This window comes from Corvus cornix, chromosome 5 (genome assembly GCF_000738735.6).
Source record: "Corvus cornix cornix isolate S_Up_H32 chromosome 5, ASM73873v5, whole genome shotgun sequence".
NCBI classification, from domain to species: Eukaryota; Metazoa; Chordata; class Aves; order Passeriformes; family Corvidae; genus Corvus; species Corvus cornix.
The window spans coordinates 28,029,148-28,050,155 of NC_046335.1; positions in this window are offsets into that span (position 1 = coordinate 28,029,148).

Consider the following 21,008-nt stretch of genomic DNA (forward strand, 5'->3'; position numbering starts at 1 on the left):
AAATACAATTTCAGCCTTGGTCTCTAAACCAGTTTATTTCAGAACACAAAGATAGTAAAAAAATCTGCTGAAACTGCAACAACTTTATTGTCATAATTTTGGGGCAAGGGAGAATTGTTGAGCGGGTTTTGTGTTTGGTTGGGTTTTGGTTGTTTGATTCCTTTTTGGTTTGTTTTGGTTTTTTGTTTGTTTTTTTTTTTTTAATGTAGCTGATATGGTAAATGAATAGTCTTTCTTTTTTTCCTAAACATGAAACTCGACCTAGTTTTTTTTCACAGAGAGTATAGTAACAGAATTAGAGAAGCACAAACATAAATTTTGAAAATTAGAACATGTTTTTCTCCCTTCTTTCATCCTGAAAACTTGATTCAAAGGCTGACTTCTGCTTATTACCACTGAAAGGACTGAAGGGAGAAGGGTAAAGAAACAGAGAACAGAGTCCAATTTTGTGCTTCTCTTCCTAATCTACAGGCAGTATTTTTTACATTAAGAAGTATTAAAACTCGAAGAGTTTAATACAGTTCTAGTTTTAAACCTTGGAAATTCTTGATATAACTTAAGAATATAGAAGAATTATGGTTTTAAGTGTTATTTACCTTGATGCAAGAAATGAAAACCCTATTTTTAGCTTTTAACTGTTGAAATTGTAAATGTCAATCCTTAGTAGTGTCTATGTTTTGAAGTATTCCTCTGAGGCTAACAAGTTAGAAGTCAATGCTAATATGTTACAGCCATTCTTTGGCTGAAAGATGGAATTAGAAAGCAATGTTGAAACTGTCAGTGAGTAGAGCTGTAGAATTTACATTGCGTGATAATGGCTTACTGGAAGTGGAGGATCTTATTTCAGTGCCAGTGTCTCAGAATGTACTGCACAACAAAACAACAGTCATAAACATAGGAATCAGGTATAGTTAGTCTCAATGCCTACTGAATGCAAAACAGAAAAAGGCCAACCACCCACCCACAGAATCACAAAATTGTTAAGAGTTGGAAAGGAACTCTGGAGTTCACCTGGTCCAACCCCTCTGCCAAGGCAGGGTCACCTAAAGCAGGTTACACAGAAACACGTCCAGGTGGATTTTGAATGTCTCCAGGGAGGGAGAATCCACGACCTCCCTGGGCAGCCTCTTCCAGTGCTCTGCCACACTCAATGTAAAGTTCTCCTTTGTGTTGAGGGGGAACTTCTTGTGTTTTAGTTCATGACCATTGCTCCTCATCCTGTCACTAGGCACCACTGAAGAGTCTGGCACCATCCTCTTGGCACCTGCCTCTGAGATATTTAATATGTGTTAATGAGGTTCCCTCTCAGTTTTCTCCAGACTAAACAGGTCCAGCTCCCACAGTCTCTCCTCACAGGAGATGCTCCAGACCCCAAATCATCCTTGTAGCCACCATTGGACCTTCTCCAGCAGCTCCTTGTCTTTCTTGTACTGAGAAGGCCAGAACTGGACACAGCACTCCAGATGTGGCTTCACTAGGGCTGAGTACAGGAGCAGGATCACCTTCCTCAATCTGCGGGCCGCACTTGTCCTGATGCACCCCAGGATATCACTGGCTCTCCTGGCAGCAAGGATACACTGCTGGCTCATGGTAAACTTGTCATCCACCAAGACTCCCAGATCTTCTGCTACAGAGCTGCTCTCTACTAGGTCAGTCCCTAACCTGTGTTGGTACTTGGAGTTATTCGTCCTCAGGCACAGGACCCTACACTCGTCCTTGACAACCCCCTTGACAACCCTCATTAGGTTTCTCTCTGCCCAGCTCTCCAGTCCATGAAGAATTTTAAACTCATCCTAGTATTAAATAGAGCTATTACCTATCACATTCGCTGCAATTTGCTCCAATTAAAGCTGCAACATGCACATCATGTGACAGCAGAATGATGTCTTTTTGCAATTCTTTTGCAATTAAATGGGTACATCCATGTAGTAAATATTGAAGCATTGCCTATTGGACAAACGAGAAAGCAAACAACCTTGGTAGTAAAATGCTCTCCTATGTTTAACCTTAATGGCACCCCATTATAAAAAAAAATATGGTTTTGAAATTTAAGGCAAAAACCATTTAGCTGAATTCAGGATATTTTTAATGAAACTTCTGTTTATCCATTTGTTGGTCCAGAGTCACTGGTGTTTTCACAACTAAATATTCCCCAGCATCTAAAACACTGCTACAGCATATGATACCATCCACTTCTATGAGGATCTTTCACTTCAAATGCACTAAATTTTACAAAGGCTGGCAAGAATCAGAATAAACAATCATCTGAGTGTAAACTTTCACTGTATTGTACTGTAATGATGAGGTTAAGCTTACAGTTCACGATTAACTTAAATTTGTGCTACAGTGGTAAAGCATTTCCTATCTTGCCACTTTTTCATTCTTCTTTCTCTTCCCCCAACACTTGTCTGCTTCCCATTGACTGCTCTTCTGCCAGTTCAGTTTCCCATTCCAGATTACTATACATCTGCACAAACACTTTTCCTGGCATGACTGAAAGAGTGTCATGAGGATTAGAGCACAATGTGAACAGTAACATTGCGATGTATCTATAGAAGCCTATAAAATTATATTTGAATGTATACAGAAAAGAATATCAAAGAGAAATAAGTAGACCATATTGCCTCAGTATGTAAAACAGTTGTAAGTGAAAGAGTAGCAGGAAAGACAACCAGCCTTTAGAACAGCTAATTTTCATATACAGAGCATTTTGAGATAGGGAGGAAGCTTCTTTCTAAAACTCACAAGTCTTAACCACAGTCACTGCACTTGCAGTAAGAATTCATTCACGGTAATGCTATGTCTTATTTTGAATAGAATGTTTATGAAGAACATTCTTTATGGCCTTAGTTTATACTCCTCTCAATCTGTTTTAAGAGATACTTTGATACTTTTGTTAACACCACACAATACTTCTAATTCCATAATTTTCAGAGTAAGAGATTTTCATGGAACATGATACAGAGATCAAATAGAGTATTTTTTTAATTGTAAAATTCCATAGTTGAAATAAGGTTCTGAATTAAATTATCAGGTTTGAGCATTATAAGTGGAAAAAAAATTGTGCAGGCAAATTTACCTACATGATCTAACCTCACTAAAGAGAAGATAGCTGGGCAATTGATATTATAAAGCACAAAAAAAATCACTGGTACTCTAACTTATAACAACAAAAACACTAGGTTTTTTGACTCCATTATCTCAAATTTTAACTGAACAGCAACTTTTTGTGGTACCAAAATTCAGATTACATTTATCTTACATATTCAGATTACCTTCATCTCATGTTTTTTCACAAGGACTGTTTTTATACTAAGCAACTCTAAAACTACAAACAAGCAAAAAATAGTTTATCATGCTAAATTTTTTTTTTAGTAAGTGGCTACAAATTGTAGAATTCATTGATAACGCCAAAACAATTTGGAAAACCAGAGCTAATTGCCATATGTCTTGGATGCCTGGACTCTGAGTGAGCCTGAGGTGATATAACTATTACTGCAATTTGTTGGAGCTAGTACCTCACCCTTGGTCAAATCAATTTCTATTAAAAAAAATTTTTCCTACATTACAAAATGTGTTGATAACAAGACAATGAAATGCATGCAGCTTCACTGGACACCTATTCAACCCTGCATCATCCTGCTTTTAGAAATATCTGCAATATCTTCGTTCACTTGAATGGCTAATGAATAGATAGCATAATATTTCCAGACAGAATCAGTCTCAGCAGAGCAACTGGGAGGGGTGTGGGCAGCAGGGAATCAGAATACTGTACCACTGAGTATCACCAATGATGTAGAAGCATAATATCTACTTCCCTTCAAACACTTTCCAAACACACATTTTCCAAAATGTTCAATCATTTTGAAGAAAATTAACTGCAGTTACAAGTCTACCATCGGGTGAAAAAGTCACAGTAAGTTGACAAGCATAATTTATTTATGTGTTCTAGAATTAAACTAACAGATGTTATTAGAACTCTTGGCTGGGATGATGCAGAGTGCAGGCGTTTCTGTATCTATGTCACTGCCTAGTGATATTGCAAGGATTAAAATAAATAGCAACCTTTGAAATATAAAAGTGTATTTTTATTAAAAATGTGAAATGATAATAAAAGCAGACTCTAACCAGCAGTTGAAGAAGCAGTTAGTAAAACAAGCAAAGGGAGTTGTAGCTGTGGCTTGAAAAGGATCTGGACTCTGCAGAAGCCCTTCAAATCAAGGCAAGATGACATGGCAAGTGTGCCATTAACAATACAGATATCAAAGAAATCATTCTACTGTTTAAAATTTTAGACAATAATAGCTTTTTCAGTTCATCAGGTAAGAAGCAGATCCATATATTGGTACAACTACACTGAATATTATATCTAGAATATTATAGAATCATAGAATATGCTGAATTGGAAGGGACCCATCAGGATCATTGAGTCCAACTCCTGGCCTTGAAAAGGACCATCCCCAAGAATCACACCATGTGCTTGAGAGAGTTGTCCAAATGCTTCTTGAACTCTGTCAGGCTTGGCAACCACATCCTTGGTGAGCCTGCTCCAGTGCCCCACCACGCTCTTGGTGCAAAATTTTTTCTGATATCCAACCTAAACCTCCCCTGACTCAGCATCATGTCATTTTCTCAGCCCCTGTCACTGGTCATGAGAGTGAAGAGATCAGTGTCTGCCGCTCCTGTTCCACTCATGGGGAAGCTGTAGGCTGCAATGAGGTCTTCCCTCAGTCTCCTCCAGGCTGAGCCAACCAAGTGATCTCAGCCACTCCTCCTATGGCTTCCCCTCCAGACCCTTCATCATCCTCATGGCCCCCTCCTTCGGATGCTCTCCAATAGGTAACAGTTAATAGATATAGATAATAGCTAATCGATATATTTCATCACAATCAACCTTCAATCTTTATGGCACTATTTAAACATACTAATCTAGGTGTATACTTACATTCTTTTTACCCATGGGATCTAATACATCAAACAACAGCTTGAGCAAACAACTTGAATTTGATTATGCTATTCCCTGCTACTGAAGCTGGTTTGAGTCATTACACAAAAATACAGAGCATAAATTAAATTCTTAACTCATATTAGTCTCAAGTGAGATTAATGAGCTCAAGTTCCTCCTCTCAAAGCAGTTTTTCTTTTGACTCTAAGTAGCCATTGCATAAAATTACTCTCTCTAATATGATATCATGTGAGTGCAAAAATTCATAAAAAATAATGTGATCTTTACAAAAAAAGAAGAAAACAGAAAAAACTTTTGCATTTTATTATATCATCTGCAATCTAGTATTGCGTCATCCATTCAACTTGCTAAGGTAAACTTTTAGTTCAGCTATATCAGTAATAGTTTGTTTTCTTTGAGGTTTAATAATTTTAAAGAACACAAGACTCAAGATTCCTCAAAAGTGAAGTAATAGCTTTCATGAAGAGTGTTTGGTTTAAAATAAAACGTTTTTAAAGAGGAACAGGTTTGCTGTTTTATTATTCTTTTTGCGCTGCTCTAGGGTTTACAGTGTTTCAGTAGATATACCTTTGCTCCCTATTGATTAACATTTTTCAATTTGAATTGAAAAGGCACTACAAGTAACAAAAATTATTCTTTCATTAATCAGGAACAATCATAATTTCCTCTCTCTCAACTTCCATTTTTATCATGACTTTGAATGTTTTCCAGTAAAGTGCATTGTAAATAGAGAAAATGTGTTTTGTTTCTTTTTTTTTCTCAAGGGAAAAGGTTTGTTATTTTGAAATTACAGCTCTGAAGATCAAAATAAAGTGACTGTTCACTGCACTATCCAAATAGGCTATCTTTGTACAAAAAAAACCTTTCATTTTCACAACTAAATTGACTAAAAGGCACTGTTACCTAGCAACATTCATTGTGTTTATGACCTTTCATCCAATCTGAGCTCACAGATGTGCTTCTGAAGCTAATATACATCATATATTCCCCGCCTTCTTTGATGCAATATACGAGCCCTTAGAGCAGGCTGTGAAATGTCCTTTGTAAAAATCAAGAGAAATATAGAAATTAATAAAAATGGGATACATTTGAAAATAGTTTAAAAAGTCCAAACTATGAATTTAAAATCTCACTGCAATCAGTGTGGTGTAATTTGTAATAGACTGAAAATATGCCTAGGAAACTGTGCCCCTGCACACAAACATATTGGATATATGATTGGATAGTTAATGAATGGACTGGACTGACTGACCCTTCTGAAATCAAGATATCTTAAAGAAACTTAAAAGAGAAAAGGTTTGGGCTTTAAAAGTTACTGACTGCCTGAATTTCAGATAACAGTGAAATTTTTTGCTTTAAAAAAAGTAACATTTATGTACATTTCCATGGTTTTTTTACAAGACTGAGGGGTGCCTTCATCACACTCTACACCTTCCTTAAGGGGCAGGTGCTGACCTCCTGGTGACCAGTGGTAGAACATGAGGAAATGAAATGAAGCAGCATAAGGGGAAGTTCAGACTGGACATTAGGAAATGGTCTTGCAAAGAACAGGGAGCTGGACTCAATGATCTTTATGGGTCCCTTCCAATTTAAGATATTCTATGATGACTAAATTAGTCAATAAAAGTTGTGTCCCTACATTAGTCACATACAATACTCTGAATTAAAAGCACGAACATCATTATACAACATTCGAAGCTAAGCTTACAGGGAAAACGTATCTCCTGTGTTGATAGGTCAATTTGAAAGTAAAAAGCACTGTAAAAGTACTATAATTCTTGTCTTTTTCAGGTTTAGATAGCTTGCATAAACTCTTATGCTGTTGCAGCTACAGTTTAAAATTACAGTATCAAGCGATGTTAGTTGGGTTCCATCTTTCTTTTCTCCGTGAATCTGTTCACAACCTTCTCTATTTGTGATTGGAAAGAATATGCTTTCTAACATTTCGGATTTCATATGAAAATTGAAAATTCTATTTTTCAGCTCTTCACACCATCATCAATCGTAAAGATGTTGCGACCAGAACTTTACAAGACTTGTACAGAAGCAACTGAACCACAACATAAAATTTGGCTTGTTCTATAAGCAACAACTGGATAAACTTTGTATTGCCAAGAAACAAAAAATTTGAAATCATTTATTATGTATGGTCAATACGCTTTTTCCAGGTACTTTTTTAGGTTATAGCACCTGCAGAATTTGGAGGGTCAAATTTAGTTCTCAATGCATATGAAGCTTGTGCAGCTGTCTCACCTTACTACAGATGTAAACAGAATTTTAATATATACTGTTCAATCAGCCAAAGCCCAAGCACAGGATACAGTGTACAACACCATGACATACATTTTAAAAAAAGAAAAATGCCAGTTCTGTGGATTTTTTTCCATTAGCATAAAAATCTACTTTAATAAACAGTTCCTGGTGCTGTCTGATGTAACTCTAGTCAATTTTCCATAACAGCAAAATGTTAATATAATCTCCCAGATGCCCGCCACAGACTTCCTATTACATGGGAGGAATAGCTCAGTTGCATCTACCTATACCTTTGGCAGACCCAGAGTAACAGAAATTGAAATATGTTAAGGGTGAGCATTGTACAAATTTTTAATTGAATGTCATTTTGACAATTAAGCCATTTTATTCAGCACATTTGAAAATCTGCTATTTTAGAACCTGAATCCAAATTTCAATGCATAATGATCACTCCCTTGTTCCTTGACTTGCTGAACACAAGCCAGCATGTGCCCAGGTGGCCAAGAAGGCCAATGGCATCCTGGTCGACATCAGCAATAGTGTGGCCAGCAGGCCAGGGCAGTAATTGTCCCCCTGTACTTGGCACTGGCAAGGCCACCCCATGAAGTGCTGTGTTTGGTTCTGGGCTCCTCACTACAAGAAAGACGTTGAAACATGATCATGTCCAGAGAAGGACAATGGAGCTGGGGAATGGTCTGGAAAGTAAGTCATATGAGGAGTGGCTGAGGGAGTCTGAGGAAAAGGAGCCTTGGGAGGAAACCTTTGCTCTCTACAATTGCCTGAAAGGAGATTGTAGCAATGTGGGGTGCAGCCTCTTCTCCTAGGCAACTGGTGACAGGACAAGAAGAAATAATCTAAAGCTGCATCTGTGGAGGTTTTTGTTGGACATCCCATTGGAACTGACTGCCCAGGAGGGTGATGGAGTCACCGTCCCTGAAAGTGTTTAAGAAATGACTCGGTGTGGCAGTTAGTGCTATGGTTTATTTGGCAAGGTGGCAATCAGTCAAAAAGGTTGGACTTGATGATCTTGTAAGCCTTTTCCAACCTAAATCATTCTGTGATTCTGTGACTCCCACTCATACTGAAAAGTGATGAGCTTCAAGTCATCTGAATAATTCCTCTGACCAATTACATTTTAGAAAATCCAACTCTATTAATCTTCCATCAGATATTGATGCATGGCAAACAAAAGTAGCCTTCCTGGAGACAGCTTTCCTTTCAGAAGGTTGCGATCTGATTATATATCTCAACATTGAAGTAAAATTTAAAAATGCATATTGTCAATATTAAAGATTTGCATATGACAGATATCACCTTGCTTTAGGAAGACTACAACATATGTTCACTCTCAACAGAAAAAAATCTTTTTCCACTTATAGTGTCTATTTAGCCTCCAGAGATGATCCTAGGGACTGTATTCACACACACACAGGTATACTATATATGCATAGTATTTGAATATACTTAAAAGTAATAAATACACACACGCAAGTGTACACAAGCCCAGTTCTTGATGTTTAAAGAGAATAAGTGATTACTATGAAATAGTAAATAAAATACACATTATGCTAAATGCTGATAGCACTTAAAGACATTTCAAAACATCCAGAGCACAGAATTCTAGGAACTAAAGTTAATACCAGCTATAATTTCAGGGTGGTGTATATCTGAAATAGTTGCAAGCATATTTTAGGAATGAAAAAAACCCAAATATTAACAAGATGACCATTCTCCATCAGATTTACTGTAGTTCTAGCAGTTTGAGTTCTGAATCCTTTTCAGCATTCTGTCTTAATGACTCAGCACAGCTACAGAACCAGCAGCACAGCTTCACAACTTTCAGAGTATGGAGAAACACCCAGCTATTTCTTCACATGGATCATTACAGTGAAGATCATTTGTCAGCAGAGATCATCAAAATCAGTATTCACTAAGTGGTAGGTAACAGGCATGTAACTGCTTCATAAATTAGTGCATATTTTTCTATTAATTTTTTAAGTTTTCATTATGTTATTTATTTATGCAGCATGAAATACTTATGTATCTCACTTGGCTTACACACTTTAGAATTGTATATGTGGTATTAGTATTGAGGTGATTTACATTATAAGCCTAATCTCGGCTCCTGTTCCAATTAAAATGATAAAACCTAAAAAGAGGTAAAATGGACAATAATACAGAATCTTTCAAAGATCATGGTTTTTGTCCTATATTTTTCAACAACAGAATATTAAAGTACTGGCTTTTGGTTCTGAATCTATTTTTATGACTTGAACTTATGAGTTTTCCATGTGAATAGAAATTTTCAGAATTGCGCAGAAAGTACCCTCAAGAGATTTGTCTTGCCTGCAGCAATATGACCTCAATCATTCTCCACATTTAGTATGTGTCGTGCTGTCTAAAAATGTCCGACAAGTATTTCACAATTTCTCTAAATAATCTCATTGAATGCATTACTTTCCTCAAGTTGGGCTTTTTTCTTAATAGATGACTTTTTAAATTTAGGCTATTTAAGCCCAAGTGCTTCTCATCCTATCCCAAATAAACATACAGAACTGTTCTTACCCTCAGGGGTTTCAAGAACTTTGAACACTTAAGTGGCCAGGTATTTCTGTGTGATTTTGTCTCTAGATCGAGCATACCCTTGTTCTTCAAAAATTACTGTGTAAGTAGCATGTTTTCCAGTGCTCAAATTAATTTTTTTTCTTTGTCTTTTTCCTTTTCAGCTCAAGATATCATTTGAACTGAAGAGAGAAAATATTTTCAAAATAAAATGTGTTTAAATAAAATATTTTTATTTGTGTAACCCATTATGAAAGTTCTTTTCCATCACAGCATGATGTTGTACTCAGCATCCTTAGATCCTCTTCCACAAAAATACCCATACACCAGTAGTCTTAACTTAGCACTTAGGGAATTGATGTTTCCCAAATAAAAATCTCGCACTTCTCTTAATTTAATTGCAACCATTTATTTTAAATGACTTATCACTATTTTAGGTTCATTTCAAATTTGCATCTTGACTTCTGACAGGTTTGCAGACCCTCTTAGCTTTGCGTAATCTGAAAATTTGCATCTTTCCTATCCCATCATCCAAATCATCCACAAAAGTACAAAGCTGGATGGGACTATGGAATGATTTGTAATGGAAACCTCATGAAGTGTCTTACAAGTTTGACTGCTTAACCTTTAACAAATACTGTTTAGATAAATTTTTCAAGTGTCCATTTAATCACCTTCTCAGGATTTCATTTAGACCACCATATTTAAACAGTTTTTTTATCAAGATATAGACAAAGCCTTCAGTTTGCCAAGGTTCATCATATCTATCACTGCTTTTATATTCTCTGTTTTAATAAATAAAATTATACGTAATTTTGAAAACAGATATTCAACAAGAAATGGAACTACAAGATTTTTCTTTCCCAACAAAAAATTTTATTGAGTTTACAGTTGCTTCTGTGAATCTTTAATTATTATTCACAATTAGATTTAAGGGGAAAACACCTCATGGGCTTTAGGAAAAAGATTATGTTTTACCCTTTAATCATTCCATTAGCATAAAGATTGACTTGGCCATTGCAAGAAGTTCTGTTTCAAAGAAAAAAATGTTATTGAAATTGTTTAAAATCATGAATGGAGCTTTTATTAATGATAAGCAATAAAATAATATTTTAAATGGTGGTGGTTTTTGTGCTGTTAAAATCTTATCTAGTTTTTCGTTAACAAGATATCATACCTGAAATGTGCAAAACAGCACCTATGTCAGGAGTGCAGAAAACACTGAACTCAAATGTTCCTTTATGTCTTGATAATAAAACAACAGCAAGAACAGTAAACAATTTCATGAGAGATGTGGTGAGTTGCACAGCAGAATCATACTTTAGTTAGTTAAGTACAACTATTTTTGGCAAAACAGAAGGGCGAAATTGTTTTAAAGAAGAAAGCAAATAGAGAAGAACAGATGGAAAGGCTTTTTTCCATTTCTGAATTAAAAGAAATTAAATGAAATTAAATGAGTAAAAAGTAGTTTTAATGAAAACGTGAGTTAAATGTCATTCTACAAAATTATTGTAATCTAATGATGATATGCTGGATTTGTGCCTGTTTCTAAAAAGGCTGATTTATTGCAATAATCTGAAATCAACAAACAGGACATGCATAATAGGAGATCAAAATGCTATATATTACATATAAAAGCATTTATTCAGGCAATTTCATTCAGAAGATGGCTTAATCAAAATAATTTATTAAAAAAAAAGCTATTTGCTATGAAGTCCAGCTTCTAATTCACCTAGAAAGCTAGTTAAGAGTTAACCTTCCATGAATAAGTCAATATGACTGAACAAATGTAGAATAATAGAATCATAGAATGGTTAGGGTTGGAAAGGATCCCAAAGATCATCTAGTTCCAATCTCTCTGGCATGGGCAAGGATGCCGCTCACTAGATCAGGCTCCTCAAAGCCCCAGCCAACCTCGCTTTGAACACTTCCAGGGATGGGGCATCTATAACTTCTCTGGGCAATCTGTGCCAGTGTTTCAACACCCTCAAAATAAAGGATTTCTTACTAACCTCTAACTAAACCTGCCTTCTTTCAGATTAAAACCATTGCCCCTTGTCCTGTCACTATCTGCCTCTATAAATAAAGTCCCTCCCTCTCCCTCCTTTCTATAAGCCCCTTTATGGTAAATGGAAGGCTGTAATGCAATCTCCCTGAAGCCTTCTCTTTTCCAGTCTGAACATCTGTTCTCTCAGCCTGTACCTCTAGGAGAGGTACTCCAGCCCTTGGTCACCTTCATGGCCCTCTGGACTTGCTGCAACAGGTCCGCCTCTTTCTTGTGCTGAGAATCCCAGAGGTGCAGGTGAGGTGTCATGAGGAGAGGAGTAAAATCCCCTCCCTCGACCTGTTGGCCACACCTTTCTTGTTGTGTCAACTGCACTTCTCAGCTTTGTGACATCTGCAAACTTGCTGAAGGTGCACTTGATCTCACTGCCTATGTTGTTGATGAAGATATTGAAGAGCACCAGTCCCAAGAGAGAGCCCTGAGGGACACCACTCATCACCAGCCTCCACCTGGACATAGAGCCATTGTACACAACTGGCTGCATCCATCCAGGCTACTCCTTAACCACTCAATATTCCATCCATCAAATCCATGTCTCTGTAATTCGGAGAAAAGGACGTCATGTGGGACTGTATTGAAGGCATTACAGAAGTCTAGATAAATGACATCTGTCAGTCTTCCCCTGATGACTGTTGTAGTCACTCCACCACAGAAGGTCACCAGATTGGTCAGGTACAACTGGCCCTCAGTAAAACAGTGCTGTCTGCTTTGAACACCTCCTTGTCTTTTATGTGCCTTAGCATATCTTTTAGGAGCATCTGCTCCATGACCTTCCCAGGCACAGGTGAGGCTCACCAGTCTAAAGCTCCTCACAACTTCTTCTCTCCCCTTTTTAAAAATGTTGAGTGTTGTTTCCCTTTTTTCACCAGGGACTTTACCTGACTGTCCTGACACTTCAAATATGATGGAGTGTCTTGGCAACAACATCATCCAGTTCCCTCAGGATCCTGGGATGCATGTCATCAAGTACCACAGACTTACGGCTACTTGGCTCCATCATGTGTTTCAGTGGGAAGGCTTCCACTGCCCACATACCCAGCCAGAAAATCAGGGACTTGAGACAAGTGGGAAGCCTGACTGCCAATGAAGACCAAGGCAAAGAACTCAGAGTACCTCAGCCCTCTATCTCCGTTGCCATCAATTCACCCTTCCTGCTTCTGAGGCAGAGTACACTCTACTTGTCCTTTCTTATCTGACCTATGCACTTAAAGAATCCCTTCCTGTTATTCTTCACATCCCTTGCCAAGTCCTGTTCCAGGTTTATTTTGGCTTTCTGGATCCCATCCCTATATATTTGAGCAGTACCCCATCTGCTCCCCAGGTCACCAGTCCCTACTCCCATGGGCTGTGCATCTCTTTCTTACTCCTCAATTTAGGGAGCAGATTCTTGCTCAGCCACACTGGTTTCCAGCCTGCCCTGCTTGATTTCCTGCACACCAGGATGGAGAGCTCTTGTGCTCTAAGAAAAGTGGCCTTAAAGAGCTGCCATCTCTGCTCAGCCCCTCTATTCATAAGGACAGTTACCCAGGGTATCTCATTCACCAACTCCTTAAACAGCTGGAATTTTGCTCTCATAAATTTCGGTCTTGACTTTGCTCCTTGCCATGCCACATTTCTTCAGATCACAAACTCATCCAGAGCATGATCACATCATCCCAGGCTGCCACAATCTTAACTCCTTTAATGAGCTCATCTGCAATGGTAAGCACCAGGTCCAGTAACAAATTTGTCAACAAAGTCCCATCCTGAAATCTTTATCAGGACTGTAATGCCTTTGCAAAAGGATAAGCAGAATGAAAGGTGGAACTGCCTCCTCAGAAAGTCAACAGGGTAGTTTGTATTTACCCACTGCTCCGACCAAATGTGCCCATTTATTTCCAGGAAACGAGACAGCCTCCACACTAGCAATACAATAACCATTACAGAGAATTTCAGAGGTGCACACATGAACAAAAGCATGTCTCAATTCCATGAGCTGTTTAGCCCAAATTTTTTTTACATGAGCACCCTGGTGCTGAGCAATGCAAAACAGCTCTTTTTCATGCATTTTTCATTTTTCGCTTGTCTTGCGACTACAACCAAGGGGTAAAGGTAGGAAGGAGCTACACAGCCCTCTTGTCTATAGTATGTAAGAGTTTGTTTAGGCTATATTTAAATTCTGGGACAAGAGTCAACATGTAACTGCTCATTCACCTGGATTCTATAAAAGAGAAAAAAGGGATGGAACATATGAACATCCTGTCCAAAACTGAGTTAGGATGCATCCTGAAATTTCCATCCAGATCTGGGATCCTGAATTTCCCAGTCAAGATCTGAGGACCATCCAGACATATGTAGCTTTTGAATATCACATCTATGGTTCAAATGTTTAGAGGAGGTGTCAGCTGCCTGTCAAAAAAGCCTAGAAACTGGGATCATCTAGTTGACTTGAAACAAAAATAACATGCCCATACTAGAGGATGCTTTTAAAAACCAGCATTTTGTTTTTCATGACACCTACCCCAATGTATGCACACACTATGAGGTTTAAGGCATCCATATACCAAAAAAATTACAGAAAACATATGTATATTTACAGACCTACTTAACTTACTTGAATTTGAATGAAAGACTTTGCTGTAATTGGCTAACAAATATTTAAAACATATTCTAGAATATAATAGTTACACAGATTTGTTAACTTGCAGAATAACAACAGGCAGATTTTTAAAGATATTTATGTAAACCTCACTATCTAAAGGAGAGAGCACACAGAAGGATGTCATAAAAATTTGAATATGTTTTTGCCCCAATTTGTTGAAGTATTGTTATCATTACAATTCACACAATAGTTTCACACACTTTTTCTGATACTATAATGTAGAAGTTGAGTGAGGGAAAATGTCATTTTGTTCCTGCAAGAGATCTAGTAAAGGCTGAACTCCTTCAACTACATATTCAAAAAAATAACTTTTTGGGATTTTCTTGGGGGATGAAGGTATATAAACATGTAATAGCTAGTATTGAAGCAGTGTGCATAATACATGTTCAGTCACTACATTGTTCAATGTTTTACCCACTGTTTAATCAGCATTCTCTTCTTGCCATGTTCTTCTGCATTTCCATATCCTTCTGTATTATCCATCAGACAAAGCTGAATAGAAAATGAGAGCTTAAGAAGTAAAGACAGTGCATAAGCATGCTACTAGAAAGGCATAATAAAGTCTGAAAAAAGGAGGGAGGAATATTGGCTTCACTGTAACTTAAGGAAAAAATGGTGGCAAAGGTAACAGTGATGGGTCTTCTTCCCGTGTGCCCCTGCAACAAGGATAAAATCACTTCAAGACTGAAGCTCCAGAGAGACAGCTGGGAATCACAGAATAAATATGTTGGGTTGGAAGGGACCCATCAGGATCACTGAGTCCAACTCAGTAAAGTTATAGGCACGCACACCTGAGGAACAATATCAGTGATATTTATTTAAAATACTTTTGCTGAGGAAATTTGTTTCATAAGAGATGGTTTTCAAACAAGTCAGTAAGGTTATGAAAAAGAAAACAGAGACACTCTCTCTCAGGAGAAAAAGTTACAAAGAAAGCTTCTGAATATCAACAAAACCTCAGTCTTTTGATTTGCAATCTGAGTCCCAGTCCCAACCTTTTCCACCTAATGAATCCCACTGTCCATCTTTAGACATGGTTTGGTCTTGTCGTTCTTCACTGAGTAGATGATATACGTTAAGGAGTCTTTTCATTCACTGGAATTATCCTAAAATGGCAGTCAATTATTTCAACAATTTTTGTTAATGACTAGCATTATTCCAACTATGTAATTACATTAGTATTTTCAGGAATGGTCAGAGAAAGATGACTGGCCATGACAGTAGAAAAAATACTGACTTGGCAATATGAGTGACAGCTGGCAGTTAAGACTAGGCTCAGACACAAGATATGAAACCATTTTAAAATGACTAGAATTCTAATGAGACTGTAAATCTTCAGACAGGTTTCCTTATTACCCCTGATGCATTTCAGCATTATCACTTATGCAGACACTGCTTCTTTTGGGTCAGATTCCCAGCTTCTGAGGAATACTACTCTGGCCTTAAGAAAATTTCAAGCTTCTCTACATACCATAAACTTTTTAAAATTTCCCTTCTTAATTTTGGTATTAGCTCTTTATCAATTTAGTTCTTTATAGATCTCTTGCATTCAGAAAATTATTATTTTACTAAATTTGTTTCCCAACTCATTTTTTTTAGATCATCCTTTAAATCTTGAGATCATAAAGCTATCAGAACTCATTAGGAACAGAAGAGCAGCTATTCTTCATTTCAGTTTTGAACTAAAGCTTAGGCCCTCGTCTAGAATCAATTAGAATACAGGATTTCTAAATGGAAATTATCTAAGATGTTTAGACAAAAATATATGACAACCCTCAGCTTCAAAAATAGTTTGCCATTATTTCCTTCAATTAAGCAATGTCCTTTACTTAAAATCCACGGTAATCTGCTGTTGACATTTTGGTGTTAGAGATATAAACCTACAAACTCCACAATTCCAATGACATATCGGTTAGTATCTCTGTTAAGAAAGACTATCTCTTCCAAACAGCATGTAAATCATGTGATTTAGTAGTTTCTATAGTAACAATTTCTTCTTTTTTTTGAACAGTAAATAGCTGTACACATATTCAAAAGTTACTAGCTGCACTAAAACTGTGGTAACTTCCTTCCAAATTTCCTTTTTAATTAAAAAGGATACTTTTATCTCTTGCACCAAGAAATGTCCAGTTCTTGGAGTGGTCAACAGTTTCATGTGTGTAGTGACAGCAAAAACAAACTAAAATCATGAAAATATAAATTCCTTCAACTTCAGATTGTAAAGAAGTGAACGTTATGGAAGAGTTTACAGCTGTCATTAGTTATAGAAGTAAAAGCAGCAGACAGATACTTAACCAGAAAACCTTGAGCATTCAAAATTGATGATCACACTTAAATATGTTCAAGTAAGAAGATTTTTCTAATGTCAGGAAATACATGTATTCTTTATGTTCTGGTTGCAAAAAGGGGGCAGAGCTTAGCAGACGTGACTAAATTGCTATTCTACATGGAGCACTTCATCTCCGGGGGCTGTGGTGTTGGGAGGAAGACAATGGAACTGCACTTCTGGAAGTGGGTGATTTGGTCTCCCTCTCTCCATCAGGAAGGTAGTGGGAACCAGCCCTGTGGATGCCATCCTCTGCTGCCACTGCCCATCCCCTTCCCATACAGGAAGCATCTGCAGGGAACAGAGTGGCACAGGCAAGCCCAATCCCAGGCAAGCCAAAAGTAGCCACACCAAAAGAAGCCAAGCAGAGCTGGGTGGAGAGGCATGGAGGTGTCCAAAGTGGAGGCACTGGTGCTGGAAGCAGCTGTGCGGAATTGAGTCCAGCATGGCAGTACAGTGCGACACAGATGTCAGGGGCTTGCTTGTCATTGTTTTCCAGTCTCAGGCTCAGTGACAGGGAGAGCCAGCTGTGGGGAGCGCCCACCATCTAGTCTTTGTCTGGGGAGTCCATGTGGTGCTGAGTACAGGAACAGCCACCATCTTGTCTTGGTCCAGGGGTCCCACAGACTCAACCTGCATGGAGTACCCACCACCCCGCCTTTGTCCTGCAGCACTAAGTCAAGGTGGTGAACACCTTTTGTTTGTAAAGGACCTTCTCTCTTTGTCTACTTTTGTTGTAAATATTGCTGCTGTCATTGTGTGTTTCTTATTCCACTGCTCTTTGCTTTCAGTAAATTGTCATTTCAAGCCACTGCCTCCAGCTTTGAACTTCTCTTACTGGAAGCAGTGGGGGAAAGGGGAGTGGCTTTTTAGAGTTAAATTTCTGGCTGGCATTAAACCACCACACTTTCACATTTACTATTTGGTCTAAATAAGACATACTGTCTTTACTCTCTGTTACACACCAGATCCTAAATCCAGGAGTTAAACTCAAGGTTCCATTATTCTGTATTAGCACAAAGGAGAAATCCACACCAGATACTCTCCAGAGGTGGAATTCACACAGAAATTTACTGGCAAAAATATAGAAAATCAAGGAACTTTGGTAAAGGACAAAATACAACATTGAATTCAATTCAAAACACTTATTATAGCATTACTTAGCATGTACTTAACTTAGCATAAACTTAGCCAATTCAACCTAGAAGTTTTTAAAACACTAAGATGTTGCATTACCCAAAAAGTTCCATGAAAAGAGGCTTAAGAAGAGAGAAAGACAGAAGAGGTAGAGAAAAACGCACACACAGCTACCAACTCCAGGGCTCCCAGCTGCAGTCCCAGAGAAGCCAGGCCCCCCCAGCAGTGGTCACCTCGTGGTCACCCCTTTTAACCCCTTGGCCCAGTGTGGGCCCACCCCCCAGGTGGGACTTCTGGTGATCTGGCCAATCAGAGGCTGTGTTACCCCCTCAGTGCAATGATTGACAGCTCAGAAGGGGTGCCTGGGGCGGAGCAGGGTGCTGTCTCACCTTTAGCAGAGTGCAGCCTGCCTTCCTGCCAGATGCACGGGCCGCTCTTCCAAGATATTTCTAAGCGTGAAACATCCAGTCTCTGACACTGTCTCTGGCAAGTGCTGCAAAATCAATCCCACCTCTGAAATCTTTGTCATACTGTTTACTGTAGTACAATAGTATGTCCTCTTTATCCCAATTTTTTTTGTTACAAAATACTTTCATTTTACCCTTAATTATACATACCAAATAGGAAATCTTAACAAGGAAGTTATTAATTGTATGCAAACAGCAGTAATTTTAGGAGCTTCATCATGGCCTTTTGTTAAACACTATTTTTTCCCTCTGATCTCTTCACTCTTTCCTTTTTACTGAAGTGTACTGGTTTTGGCGGTGAGTTTGATTTGTTTCCTAAAGACTGAGAAAACTTAACAATAGGCTATTCATTGGTTAGTGTTTTACAAAAAGAATGCAGAGACACATACTGTCGTGTTTAGAATAAAGCTGTTGCTGAATCTTTATGTTTTATATATTTTTTGAATGTTGTTAAAAAATACTATTAAAATTTGTAGATACTCAGTATCTTCAAGTTGAAATGTGTACACAGAACCTTTAGAGCAAAACTTTTTGATCTCAGACTGAAACATAAGCTTGGATTCTGAACAGCCGTTTTTGCACCCATGTTTCAGGGCCTAAAAATGTGCATATGTCCTTTTGTAAACTTAGTCCTTCACTTTCAAAAACTACAGGCCCACAAATAGCAGCTGTATGTGCTAATTTTGTCTTCTGAAAATAAAGCTGACTAAATACCTCCAAAGTATTACTGAGATTTAGTGATCTTCAAAAGTTTTTTCCCCCATATCTTTAATTCAGACACATACACATAAATGTAAATGTGTGGTTTAATTCCATCGTGAATTTGGCCTGAAATATAGATTAGCAAAATTGGAAACAGCTGTGCAAGAAACTACTTTCCTCTTCCATTTATAGTATTGTATCCCAATATAAACTCCATCATTTTAATATAAAGTGGTACCCCCCACTCTTCTCATCCAGATGTTTGTGGATTTTTCACATAATCTTCAGTGAAATTGCCAAAATCAACAAAAAGTCTTAACATGTAAATTCGACATATTGTTTCATGTTCATTATGGCCTTTTCTGCCACAGTGCCAATCCTCATTAGATTTCAGATTTACTTTGGTCGACACTGATACAGAAAAGAACTCTGACTCATCATCCCATTGTGGGCTGGGTTCTTATTTAATTCATTTTTGTCTGATTCATGAACTGTTGAAATTCTAAAAATGGTTCATGAATTGCTTGGGAGATGAGAAAATTAATAATAATGATCCAATTTACTGTACATTGAACTGAACTGATTATCATGCAACATACCGACAGACTTTTTCATGGCAAATGAGTCCTATAGACAGAGGTTTTGTTTCCCTTCATACTGGACATGTCATTATACTGTAAAATAATCATTAAGCTCTTAGGCCAAGATCCAGCGAAGTGCTTAAGCACTTGCTTAATTATAAGTTTATGCAAACTCTAAAGTGAAGCTACAGAAGAGTTAAATTATATTCTTTATTATAGTTGTGACAAACTTAAAGGATACATATATGCTTAAGCATTTTGTTGCATTTTTTGTATATCTAAAGATGAGTGGTACTATATAAATTCATAATGTAATGACTTTTAGTAGTCTATTTTCATGCTTTTATATATGGAAATACATTTTAAAATGTCTGTAGCATACCCTCTGGCAGGTATATCACATCAAATAATAATAATTATTTGATAATCACAACAAAATAATTGCTAATTATCATATTGGAAATAGTTTTAGAAAGCTTGATTTACATGAAATCCTGAGTTAAATGCTGAGGGTCACTGAAGGTTTTATGGCACTAAACCAAAGTTCAAACGAATCAACTATGCTGATCAGGAAGCTGCCTATGAGAAATTAATACGGAATTTCTGAGAACAAGGTTATGCCATGGACACTGTTCCTTTCCATCACTTAGTCACTTTATAAGTCGGGTTTCTGCCTAAATATTTCCCTAAGAGGTCATTATGCAAAGACTAGATAAATATTATCAAGGCTCACAAAACTGTAACATAAGAAAACCACCAAGAGAAGTGATGCAACTTTTTACTGCTCATGAAATATAGGACCTTACCACTGCAGTTTAGCTGGTTTTGGACCAGGTAGTACATCTGATATGGAACCTGCTTTTAACAGTGTAAATTGAGTATTGTTGAGGTGCCTTAATAAATTGGACCCTCAATGGGATCACTGGTATTTGTCTTGGGCAGGAGGGATTCTAAAGCATTCAGGAAGCTCAGGACAGGTATTTCCTTCATTTTGCAGACAGAAACACAGGGGATTTTGCTCCCATAATACTAAAGTATTTAAGCATATGTAATTCATAAAATGAGTTTCCTCAAAGGCAATGTGTTGTCTAACACGCTAGAACGCAGCAGGCTCCATCTGATAGAGGCTCTCAGGGAGGCAGCTTGGCTTATCCTGTGACACAGTACGCACCTTAAGGATCCGATTGACCTTTACAGTGAAAGCTGGGTTGTGGCGTATGATCCAGAATCTTACCTTTTTCATTTTCACAGGAACTGCATTGCCAAGGATAAATGTCCAACTTGAAGACTTGGATCTCACTTCAAATT